At 39.9% G+C, this 12,313-nt stretch overlaps 1 pseudogene; it reads left to right on the top strand.

Annotated features, from left to right (window-relative positions):
- Positions 1 to 8,034: 8,034 nt before the first annotated feature.
- Positions 8,035 to 9,559, top strand: LOC118894522 (annotated as a pseudogene).
- The last annotated feature ends 2,754 nt before the right edge of the window (positions 9,560 to 12,313 follow it).

The raw sequence follows: 12,313 nt of genomic DNA, 5'->3' as shown, positions 1-12,313 counted from the left end.
CCTGTAGGTTACCTTGTCCCTCACCAAAGGGAATGGAGGCCAGCATCACACAGCAGGCACGAAAACCGAAGGCTGGAAAAAGAAACTTTCCAGGAAGGTAGAGAGATGCCCTGGATGTCAGCTCCAGGAGAGAACCCCTGACCTGACCATCTGCAAGTCCACAGTTACGATGGCACCATGGGCCAGAGGAGTGTGAGGCCAAGATGGGGGCATTGTTAATGTTCTCCTGCTCTCAAATGGAGCTACTAGTTGTCAGAGAGAGCAGAATCTGGGTAGCTAAAAGAGACAGGCTTCTACATAAATGGGTATAATACCTACCTCACTAGATTGTTGCAAGGATTAAATGCTGTACTATACAGAAAGCAGCTAGCACCTTACCAGGAATACGTTAGATGTTCTTAATTCCCTCTTTCCATTCCCCAACCTCCCAAGAAGAAAGACTGGGGACATATGCTGTATGTTCCCTCTCCCTGCGTCCTCTATGTCTACCCTGAACTGTGATATCTGGGTGGGAAACAGCTTCAGGCTGCAGATGCTATGACAGCGTTGCTTAAATTGAATTACACAGAAACCAGAGAAGCCTTCAGCTCTCCCAGGGAGTTCAGAAGTGTTCACCCTGAGAGTAACTGTACACTGCACAGGAAAAGGCATTCAAGTTGATAAGAAGTCATTCGGATCACCATCTAAGTCAGCTTTAGCCTTTGAAATAAACTCATTCCTTATTAGCACACACTTGGGATTTCCAGGACTGAATATTATTTCCATTACACAAAGCCCATTTTGAAGACATTTTTTCATGCTGCCAGGGTCCTATGTAATTTCATCTCTCCACAATGTTACTCTCTTTCACATATATAGAGCCACAGGCCCTGATGAAAAAGGAAAAGAGAGAAAATGAACAAGAGTCATGATCCAACTAGGGCTAGAAGCAGGGCAGCAGTGCATAGGACAGGCAAGTCCACATCACTGAGAGCTTTCTAGCCATGAAACAGTTTTTGGACTTTTCCTGAAAGCAATAGGAAGCCATTGAAAGCCAACTCAGCTTTTAAAATAGGAAGTGACTGATAAATTTTCCTTTTAGAATGCTCACTCTGGTCATAATGAAAAAGATAGATGTGGAGGTGGGGGGTAGGGAAGAGTAGTTAAGAAGCTACTCAACAGTAGACAACAATATCGTACTCTAAGTATGTAATGTGATAAATATCATTACAATGGCAACCCTATTATGATATATAAATGGATCAGAGTAACATGCTGTACACCTTAAATTTACACAGTGTTACATGTCAAATTTATCCCAAAAAATTTGGAAAGGAAATATCTTTTTAATTTAAATTTAAAAACAAAGAGCTTGTGTAAATGAAGTGTTTCAGATCGTGTTTTCAAAATATTTTATAGTATTTTATAATAAATGTTTAAACATTAAAAGAAACTATTCAAATGTTTGCTCAATTTAGATAAGACACCAAAAAAATACAAGTGACAAAAGAAAAAATAGGGAAATAAACTTCATCAAAATTAAAAGCTTTTGTGCTTCAAAGGACAACATGATACAGCAGAAAATAACACAACACTGTAAAGCAAGTATACTCCAATAAAGATGTTAAAAAAAAATACAACATAAAGAAAATAAAAAGACAACCCACGGAATGGAAGAAAATATTTGCAAATAATGTATCTGATAAGAGAATTTCTTTAAGAATATACAAAGAACTCTTACAACTCAACAACAAAATGGCAAATAACCCAAATAAAAACTGGGCAAAGGATTTAGGTAGTCATTTCTCTAAAGAAGATATACAAATGATCAATAAGCACACAAAAAGATGTTGAACATCATTAGTCATTAGGGAAATGCAAATCAAAACCACAATAAGATTCCACTTCACACTACTAAGATGGCTATATTCAAAAAGATAGACAATAACAAGTGTTGGTGAGGATACATACGGAGTAATTAGTACCCTCATACATTACTGGTAGGAATGTTAAATGGTGCAGCCACTTTGAAAAACAGTTTGGCAGGTCCTCAAGAAGTTAAACATAGAGTTACCATATAATCCAGTAATTCCACTCCATTCCACCCAAGAGAATTGAAAGCATATTTTCATAAAAAACCTGTACACAAATGTTCACAGCAGCATTATTCATAATAGCTCCAAAGTGAAAATAATTCAAATGTACATCAACTGATGAATGGTAAACAATATGTGGCATATTCATATAATAGAATATTATTCCATTATTTAAAAAAGGATGAAATATTGATACATGCTACAACATGTATGAATGTTGAAAACATAATGCTAAGAGGAAGAAGCCAATCACAAAAGAACACATATTGTATGATCCCATTTATATGAATGTCCAGAATAGGCAAATCCATAGAGACAGAAAGCAGATTAGTGGTTGCCAGAGGCTGGGAGAAGAGGGAATATGGAATGACTACTAATGGGGATGGGGTCTTTTGTTGTGGGATAAAAATGTTCTGGAATTAGATAGTGGTAGTTGATTCATGACCTTGTGAATATAATGAAAACAATTAATCGTATACCCTAAAAGGGTGAATAAACTATATGGTATGTGAATTATATCTCAATGAAGCTGTTATTTATAAATAAAATACATTCTTTCAATAAATAAGTCTCCAAGCACTGTTCTAGGCAGCAAGGAAACAGTGAACAAAACTGACACAATTCCTGCTCTCGTGGAGCTGACATTCCAATGGAATAATCCTTGTGAGAGATCATGAGGGTCTTAATAAATTAATGGCACTATAGGGAGGAGTGGATGAATTTAAGAGAGGCTCTGAAGCAACCATCAATATGGTTAGCTGGCCAATTGGAACAGGAGGAATGTCAGATCATTTTCTCCCAGGGTCCCACGATAATTCTTACTGTCACCCCCTCTGACCTCCAGGGTTACTGTTACCAACAATAAAAGCACTGTTAAATTGTACAAAGTGCTCTTTATAAACTAAAAATTTCAGAAATATCTGAAAGATGAAAGACAGGATTTGGTTTGAAAGAGAAAATCACAGCCAAAACTCAAGCTCAAAAGGACTTGGTGCATAAAAGCAGACAGGACCCCAAGATTACTCAAACTTCAGAGGTAGTAGATTCCAAGAGCAGGAGAATGTTGAAAGAGAATTCCCCATGGGTTTCCCATGTTTCTGCATGGCTTATAAACAGAGGTACCGGCAGCTTTCATTCCAGACTATCCTTTCAAGGATGTTCAAATAGAGAATAGCCTTAGAAGACAGGCTATAAGAATAGCCTTGGAAGACAGGCTATCTCCAGGAGCAGAGAGCAAGTTGGTTGCTGTCCAGTGCAATAAAAATAATGTCTCCCTCAGGGACAAAGGATGAAAAAATTTACTGACAGCCCATTATAAAAGATTGTGGTTTCCTAAGCACAGGGTCCTTTAGCTTTGATACCAAACTCTTGCAAGGGCAGCATCCACCTGAGCCAACTATGCCATCCCCATGGCACTTGGAGAGGAAAGGCAAGGGGAACTGACATGAAAATGAAGCTTACACAGCTTACTGAGCCCCAAGTAATAAAGTCATTTGTCTCTGATTCAGGAGTCTCATGTCTTCTGCCAGCTTCCATGAGATGGTGGCAGGCTCACTTGTGAGCTTGTAAGTCAGGTAGAACCTCAGAACTTCCCGGTTCTTAACAGAGAGGCCTTGAGGCAATCAACTGGGTAAATGGTCAGGGAGACCACAGGAAGAGTAGCCGGATGTGTCATCCTCTCCTTCATCCCTTACCTGCTAGTACCAGGCAGTGATACCTGGCCCAGGTAGAGTCAGTGAGGGAGACCACAGAGGGAGGGCAGCACAGAGGTTCTGGAGACTCTGAGAAAGAACAAGGAGCTCTGATAGCCAGAGACTAATGAGTGACACATCTCCTGAACAGCTCCCTCCCCTTGCACAACCGCAGAGTGCAGTTACAAAACTGCATCCACAAGTTAACTTAGCCTCAGAAAAGGGAAAGAGAGAAGGAAGGGAAGGAAATGCAAAGGGTAGCTTTCCTTTATACCCACCACAAGTGATTTTTAAAATGTAACAGAAAAAGGAAACATCCTATTCATGGGAGCAACAAAACAATATTGTTTTGATTCATCCACAAGAATGAATCTAGGAAGAAGCTCACAAGACCTATATGGAGAAAGCATTAATACTTCTATGTTAAAAAATTCTGAATAAATTGTTAGATGTACTGTTCTCAGACAGGAAGATATGAGATTATAAAGATATCAGTACCCTCAAATAAATCTGTAACTCAATGCAATCCCACCCAAAATCATAATAGGCTTTAGAAGGAAGTTAATTACCTGAGAATAAATTCATCTGGAAAAGAAACGTGTGCAGAATAGCCAAGACAATTTTGAAAGAGAAGACTAATGAGCAAACTTGCCTACTAGAAATCAAAAACTTAGTAATAAAAATAGTTTGGTAATTAGGAAAAAAATATATCACAGATTAATGAACATAACAAAAAGTCTAGAAATAGACCAACAAATGTGGGGAAAGTTTTGTGTAAAATAAAGATGGCAATTCAAATAAATAGATAAATATTTAACTATTCGACAATGGTGCAGAGACAATTAGCTATTTATTGAAAAAGTAAAAACAAAATCTTCATGCACAATATTAATTTTTAAAAATTTCTAGCAAATCAAAGACCTAAAGGTAAAGGGAGGAGGGGATTTACTAAGTCATTAGAAGAAAATAATTAAATATATATTTATAAAGTTGGTATGGAAAAAGTCTTATCAAGTGAAGTGAGATCAAAATATAAAACCTCTGCATGACAAAAGATACATTAATTAAGGTAAAAGTAAAACAAGAGATTTGAGAAAATATTAGCAAGGATTAATATCATTAATAAATAAAAGTTCTACAAATCACTGGAAGAAAGTTCATATAATAGAAAGGTAGGCAAAGGATAGAACTGGGGCAGGTAAGGTACTGATGAGCGTAGGACATCTTGTAATGTCAGAAAGTAAGGAAATACTCAAAAGAAAATGATGGAGATATATCAAAAAGACACAAGAGTCAACTTGAAGAAGCTCTCACTGGACAAATCTGCAAAAACTTTAGCATCAAAATAAAAAGAATAGTAATAAATTATAACCTAATGGATGGACATATGGATGGATGGAGTGATAGAGAAACTGCGTCCTCACAGTACAGTGCCAAGTAGAAAAGTTGTAAAATTGTATCAGTCAGGAAACATCAATGAATGCTAAATATAGGAGGAGAGGTTTGATGAGGAACAGAACATTTATATATTCTCAGAGTATCTTTACACAAATTACTAACTACAACAGAAAAAAAATAGTAACTGTACAGTGAAGAAACAATTTGGTTAAATACAACACCTTAACCAAGCAATCAAAACTAGTATCACCAGCAGACCTCTGGCTATGGCTGAGTGAAACTGACAAATTCAGTCCTCTCCCCAAAAATCAACTTTAAAGTTGAACAAGGGACTTTCCCTGGTGGCAGAGTGGTTAAGAATCCGCCTGCCAATGCAGGGGACACGGGTTCGATCCCTGGTACTGGAAGATCCCACATGCCACGAAGCAACTAAGCCTGTGCGCCACAACTACTGAGCCTGCACTCTAGAGCCCATGAGCCACAACTACTGAGCCCATGAGCCACAACTACTGAAGCCCACGTGCCTAGAGCCCATGCTCCACAACAAGAGAAGCCACCGCAATGAGAAGCCCATGCACCGCAATGAAGAGTAACCCCCGCTCACCACAACTAGAGAAAGGCCACTCGCAGCAATGAAGGCCCAAGGCAGCCAAAAATAAATAAATAAATAAAGTTGGACAAAATTGACATAAATAATCATTTCACTCTAAAAACTGACAAAAGGCGTTCAAAAATCTGAGAAGTTTTTATGATTTTAAAATTGCATTCTGTGGCATTCTGGTCTAGAGATTCTCACATCTCCTCCAACCAGTTCAGTTGACATAGACGTTTGGCCAGGGTGGTGCAGTCTGGGAAGACTGGTAGCTTTTCTACTGCAATCAAAGGGGGGTTCACCAGATCTGGCATGGTAGATGCCACTCCCATCCAATAGCATTGTCAATCTCAGAGGTAGGCAAGCAGGAAGGGCTAAGTGCTCTACTAGACTGAGGCTGCAGTCCTGGTTGGAATAAGCATATTCCTGACTGAGCATCCACATGTGCACAACAGAGACTAGAAAGGGCCCAGTTTTGCCACATATTCCTGGCCATCCCTGAGGTTGTGCACATGCTCAGAAAAGATATGAAATAGTACAGTGGAATTAAATTTCAGGCCCTTAAAAACAGCCTAAACATTGAGTGTGCTCCCCTACCCAAACACAGTTCCATAAACACAGCATGGAAGTCTTACTGGTTTGAGGTGTTTGAGAATAATCTCTGTCTAAGAAGACAACAAAACTATTCAGAAACAGGGGCAACCTCTAGAAAGCAAGGCTTAAAATTTTTTAAATAGATAAAATTTAAAAGAATAGTATTGTTTTTAAAGAGCAGACACATCAGTAGCCACACTGCAAGGGAGAGAAATTTTACAGATTAAGCCCAGAAAAGTTACTAAACAAGGAACAAACAAACGCAAAATAGCAACAACAAAAATCTTCCAGAGGAAAAAGTCAGAATCCAAAATTGCTACAATATATTATCTAAAATGTTCAGTTCTCAAAAAAAATTGAGACATTCAAAAAAGCAGGAAAGTGTGACTCATATTCAGGGGTAAGGGGAGGCAATAGAAACTGCCTCTCTGTGACCCTCTCTGTGACCCAATAGAAACTGCCTCTCTGTGACCTCGCTGAACACTGGGTTCAGCAGACAAATATTTCAAAGCAGCTATTATACTTATGTTCAAAGAACAAAAGGAAACCATGCTTCAATGAAGTTAAAATGTGACAACAATAAATCAATAAACAGAGATCCTCAACTAAGAGATAAAAAAGGACCTAAATGGAAATTTTGAAGTTGAGAAGTACAATAACTGAAATGAAAACTTCACTAGAGATTAAGCAATATGCTACTAAAAAAAAACAATGGGTAAACAATTAAATCAAAGAGGAAATTTTTTTTAAATCTCGAGATAAATGATAATAAAAATACAACCATACAAAATCTATGGGATGCAGCAAAAGCAGTCCTTAGAGGGAAGTTCATAACAATATAGGCCTCCACAAAAAAAGAAAAGAAAAGAAAAATCCCATATAAACAACCTAACCTACCACCTAATTAGAAAAAGAAGAACAAACAAAATTTAAATGAAGGAATAATAAAGACCAGAGAGGAAATAAATAAAATAGAGATTTAAAAAACAATAGAGAAATCAACAAAACCAAGATCTGGTTTTTTGAAAGCATAAACAAAATTGACAAACCTCTGGCCAGAATCACCAAGAAGAAAAGAGAGAGGACCCAAATAAACAAAACAAGAAATGAAACAGGAGAAATAACAATCAATACTGCAGAAATACAAAAAATCATTAGAACATATTATAAACAGTTATTTGCCAATGAAATGGACAACTTAGAAAAAATAGAAAAGTTTCTAGAAACATACTGCCTGCCAAAACTGAATCAAGAAGAAACAGATAATTTGAACAGATCAATCAATAGAAGTGAAATAGAATCTGTAATTTAAAAACTCCCTGTAGGCAGCATGATGGGGTTATTGGTGCTATATATTGCAGTCAGCCAGCACGCCAGCTGCAGAAAGAGCTACCTTTAACTCAGAGTCAGCTGCAGTGATGTGGCCTGCTGGAGAGTTTCCCTTCCAGTATAGGCGGCCACGCAGGCGCAGGTGTGGCACAAGAGACCTCAGAGGCTGACCGCTGACCCAGCGCTGCCTCCATATAGCTTTTCCCAGGATCCGCTGTACCCCAGGCTTGGGGTCCTTGGTCAGAGCCAGAGGCCCGACACCTCTAGGGCAGCTTCTGCTGGACCGAGGGACGCGGACCCTCGGGGAGACAAAAAGGACTAGGTTCAGACCGGCCCAGACCATCGCCCATCGCCCATGGTGGCCCTCGGCCCCAGCAGCCAGAATGTCACTGAGAGTATGCCGTCTGAGTTCCCAAAAATACCACCAAAAAATATAATATCATGGCTTTCAATGCAGCCGATAAAGTCAACCTCGCTACTTGGGATCAGGCCCAGCTGGAATGTGACCTGAGCAACAAGATTTACCAAGAGTCAGGTCCCAGTCGGGTGCCAGCAGCAAGTTCAACTGCAAGCTCCGGGAGGAGGCGCAGAGGAAGAAGTACAGCATCGTCCTCAAGGAGTTCCGGCCCGAGGACCAGCCCGGCTGCTCCGCGTCAACAGCAAATCAGGCCAGACGTTCAAGGGCATAAAGAAGGGAGGCGTGACAGAGAACAAATCGTACTACATCTTTACGCAGTGCCCTGATGGGGATTTTGAGGCCTTCCCCGTGCACAACTGGTACAACTTCACGCCGCTAGCCAAATACCACATGTTCACGGCCGAGGAGGAGTGGGAGAGGAGAAACAAAGTCCTGAACCACTTCAGGATCATGCAACAGCAGCGGCTCAAGCACCAGGACCAGGACGAGAAGAAGGAGAAGTGCAGCTGCAAGAAGGCCCATGACCTGCGCATCCACGACCTGGAGGACGACGTGAAGATGTCGTCTGACAACAGCGAGGCCAGCAGCAGAGCCCCCAAGTCCAAGAAGAAGGCGCTGCCCAGCAAGGGGGGCAGGGAGAAGAAGGGGTCAGATGACAAGGCCTTTGAGGCAGTGACGACAGGGACTTTGAGGGCCAGGAGGTGGACTATATGTCCGACGGCTTCAGCAGCTCCCAGGACGAGCAGGAGGGCAAGCCCAAGGTCACCCAGCAGGAGGAGGGCCCCAAGGGCATGGACGAGCAGAGTGAGAGCAGTGAGGTGAGCGAGGAGGAGAAGCCACCCAAGGAGGACAAGGAGGAGGAGGAGGAGGAGAAGGCGCCCACACCACAGGAGAAGAAGCAGAGGAAAGACAGCAGCAAGGAGTCGGACAGCTCGGAGGAGAGTGACATCGACAGCGAGGCCTCCTTGGCGCTCTTCATGGCGAAGAAGAAGACACCCCCCAAGAAGGAGTGGAAGCCATAGGGAGGCAGATCCCCGGTCAACAGCCGGCCAGGCACACCCACCACAGAGACGGGCAGCACCTCCTCCACCCTGCAGGCGGCTGCCAACAAGCTGGAGCAGCAGAAGCAGACCAGCCAGACACCGGTGGCCAAGAGGCTGCAGCTGGACCCCAGGCCCCAGAGCCTGTCGGGGAAGTCCATCCCTCAGCCACAGTCTGGGAAGTCAACCCCCAGCAGCGGCAATGTGCAGATGACCGAGGATGCCATGTGCTGCTACATAACACAGAAGCCCATGACCACCAAGGACCTGCTGAAAAAGTTCCAGACCAAGAAGATGGGGCTGAGCAGCAAGCAGAGGGTGAACATGCTGGTCCAGATCCTCAAGCACCTGAACCGCAAGTGCGCAAGATGATCAACGACAAGATGCACTTCTCCCTCAAGGAGTCAGGCTACCCCCAATAAACATGCTCTGTTTTCTAGGAAAAAACAAACAAACAAACAAAACTTCCTGTAACAAAAGTCCAGGAGTGGATGGCTTCACTGGGGAATTCTACCAAACACACGAAGAACTTATAGTGATCCTTATCAAACTCTTTGAAAAGATGGAAGAGGAGGAAACATTCCCAAAGTCATTCTATGAAGCCAACATCCCTCAGATACCAAAACCAGACAAAGACACTACAAAAAATAAAGAAAATTACAAGCCACTATCTTTGATGAATATAGATGCAAAAATCCTTAACAAAATATTAGCAAACCGAATCCAACAACATAAAAAGGATCATACACCATGATCAAGTTGGACTCATTCCAGGGTCACAGGATGGTTCAATATATGCAAATCAATCAATATGATACACCACATCAGCAAAAGAAAAGACAAAAAGCACATGATCATCTCAACAGATGCAGAAAAAAACATTTGATGAAATTCAACATCCATTCATGATAAAAACCGTTGCCAAAGTGGGTATAGAAGGAATATATTTCAACATAAAAGCCATTTATGACAAACCCATAGCCAACATAATACTAAACTGTGAAAAGCTGAAAGCCTTCCTCCTAAATTCTGGAACAAGACAAGGATGCCCCCTCTCACCACTTCTATTCAACATAGTATTGGAAGTCCTATCCATGGGGATCAGACAAGAAAAGAAATAAAATGTATGCAAATCGGAGGGGAAGAGGTAAAATTGTCATTATATGCAGATGACATGATACTATACATAGAAAACCCTAAAGACTCCACACAAAAACTATTATAACAGATAAATGAATTCAGCAAGGTAGCATGATACAAGATTAATATCCAGAAATCTGCTGTATTTCTTTACACTAACAATGAAATATCAGAAGACAAAGTCAAAAAAAAAAAAAACCAAGCTCACTTAAAATTGCTCATAAAAAAAAAACCTAGGAATAAACCTAACCAAGGAGATAAGAGAACTATATGCTGAGAACTATAAAACACTGATAAAGGAAATTGCCAAAGAAATACTGAGGAAAAAGGAACAAAGCTGGAGACATAACCCTTCCAGATTTTAGGCAATACTACAAAGCTATAGTAATCAAAACAGTGTGGTATTGGCACAAAAACAGACATATAGATCAATGGAACAGAATAGAGAGCTCAGAAATAAACCCACACACCTATGGTCAATTAACCTTTGACAAAGGAAGCAAGAATATACAATGGAGAAAAGTCAGTCTCTTCAGCAAGTGGTGTTGGGAAAGTTGGACAAACGCATATAAATCGATGAAGTTAGAACACTCCCTCACACCATACACAAAAATAAACTCAAAATGGCTTAAAGACTTAAATATAAGACATGACACCATAAAAATCCTAGAAGAGAACACAGGCAAAATATTCTCTGACATAAATTGTAGCAATATTTTCTTAGGTCAGTCTCCCAAAGCAAAAGAAATAAAAGCAAAAATAAACGGAACATAATCAAACTTGTAAGATTTTGCACAGCAAAGGAAACCATAAACAAAATGAAAAGACAGCCTATGGACTGGGAGAAAATATTTGCAAAGCATGTGACTGACAAGGGATTAAATTCCAAAATATACAAACAGCTCATACAACTCAACAACAACAAAAAACAAACAACCCAATCAAAAAATGGGCAGAAGACCTAAACAGACATTTCTCCAAAGAAGACATACAGATGGCCAACAGGTACATGAAAAGATGCTCAGCATTGCTAATTAATAGAGAAATGCAAATCAAAACTACAATGAGTTATCACCTCACACCTGTCAGAATGGCCATTATCAAAAAGTCTGCAAATAATAAATGTTGGAGAGGGTGTGGAGAAAAGGGAACCATCCTACACAATTGGAAATGTAAATTGGTGGAAATGTAAATTGGTTGTTGGTGGAAATGTAAACTGGCGCAACCACTATGTAAAACAGTACGGAAGTTCCTTTAAAAAAAACTAAAACTAGAGTTACCATATGGTCTAGCAATCCCACTCCTGGGCGTATATCCAGAAAACACAAAAACTCTAATTTGAAAAGATGCATGCACCCCAATGTTAATAACAGCACTATTTACAATAGCCAAGACATGAAAGCAACCTAAGTGTCCATCAACAGATGAATGGATAAAGATGTGGTATACATATACAATGGGCTATTACTCAGCCATAAAAAAGAATGAAATAATGCCATTTGCAGCAACATGGATGGACCCAGAAATTATCATAGTAAGTGAAGTAAGTCAGACAAAGACAAATATTATATGATATCACTTAAATGTGGAATCTAAAAAATAGTACAAATGAACTTATTTACAAAACAGAAAGGACTCATAGACATAGAAAATAGATTTATGGTTACCAAAGGGGAAGGCAGGAGAGGGATAAATTAGGAGTATGGGATTAACAGATACACATTACCATCTATAAAATAGATAAACAACATGATTTACTGTATATACTGATATACTGCACAGGGATATAACAGGGCTATATTCAATATCTTGTTGTAACCTATAATGGAAAACAATCAAGAAAAAAAATATATATATATATGTACATACACATATATATCTGAATCACTTTGCTGTACACCTGAAATTAACATGGCATTGTAAATCAACCAAACTTCAATTTTAAAAAAATCATTAGAGAGGCTCAACAGCAGAGTAAACATAGCAGAAGAAAGAATCACTGAATCACTGAATCACTGAAAGAATCACTGAAAGAA

This window comes from Balaenoptera musculus, chromosome 4 (genome assembly GCF_009873245.2).
Source record: "Balaenoptera musculus isolate JJ_BM4_2016_0621 chromosome 4, mBalMus1.pri.v3, whole genome shotgun sequence".
In the NCBI taxonomy this organism is placed as follows: Eukaryota; Metazoa; Chordata; class Mammalia; order Artiodactyla; family Balaenopteridae; genus Balaenoptera; species Balaenoptera musculus.
Note: the sequence above shows the minus strand (reverse complement) of the source record. Positions and strands in the feature narration are given on the sequence as shown.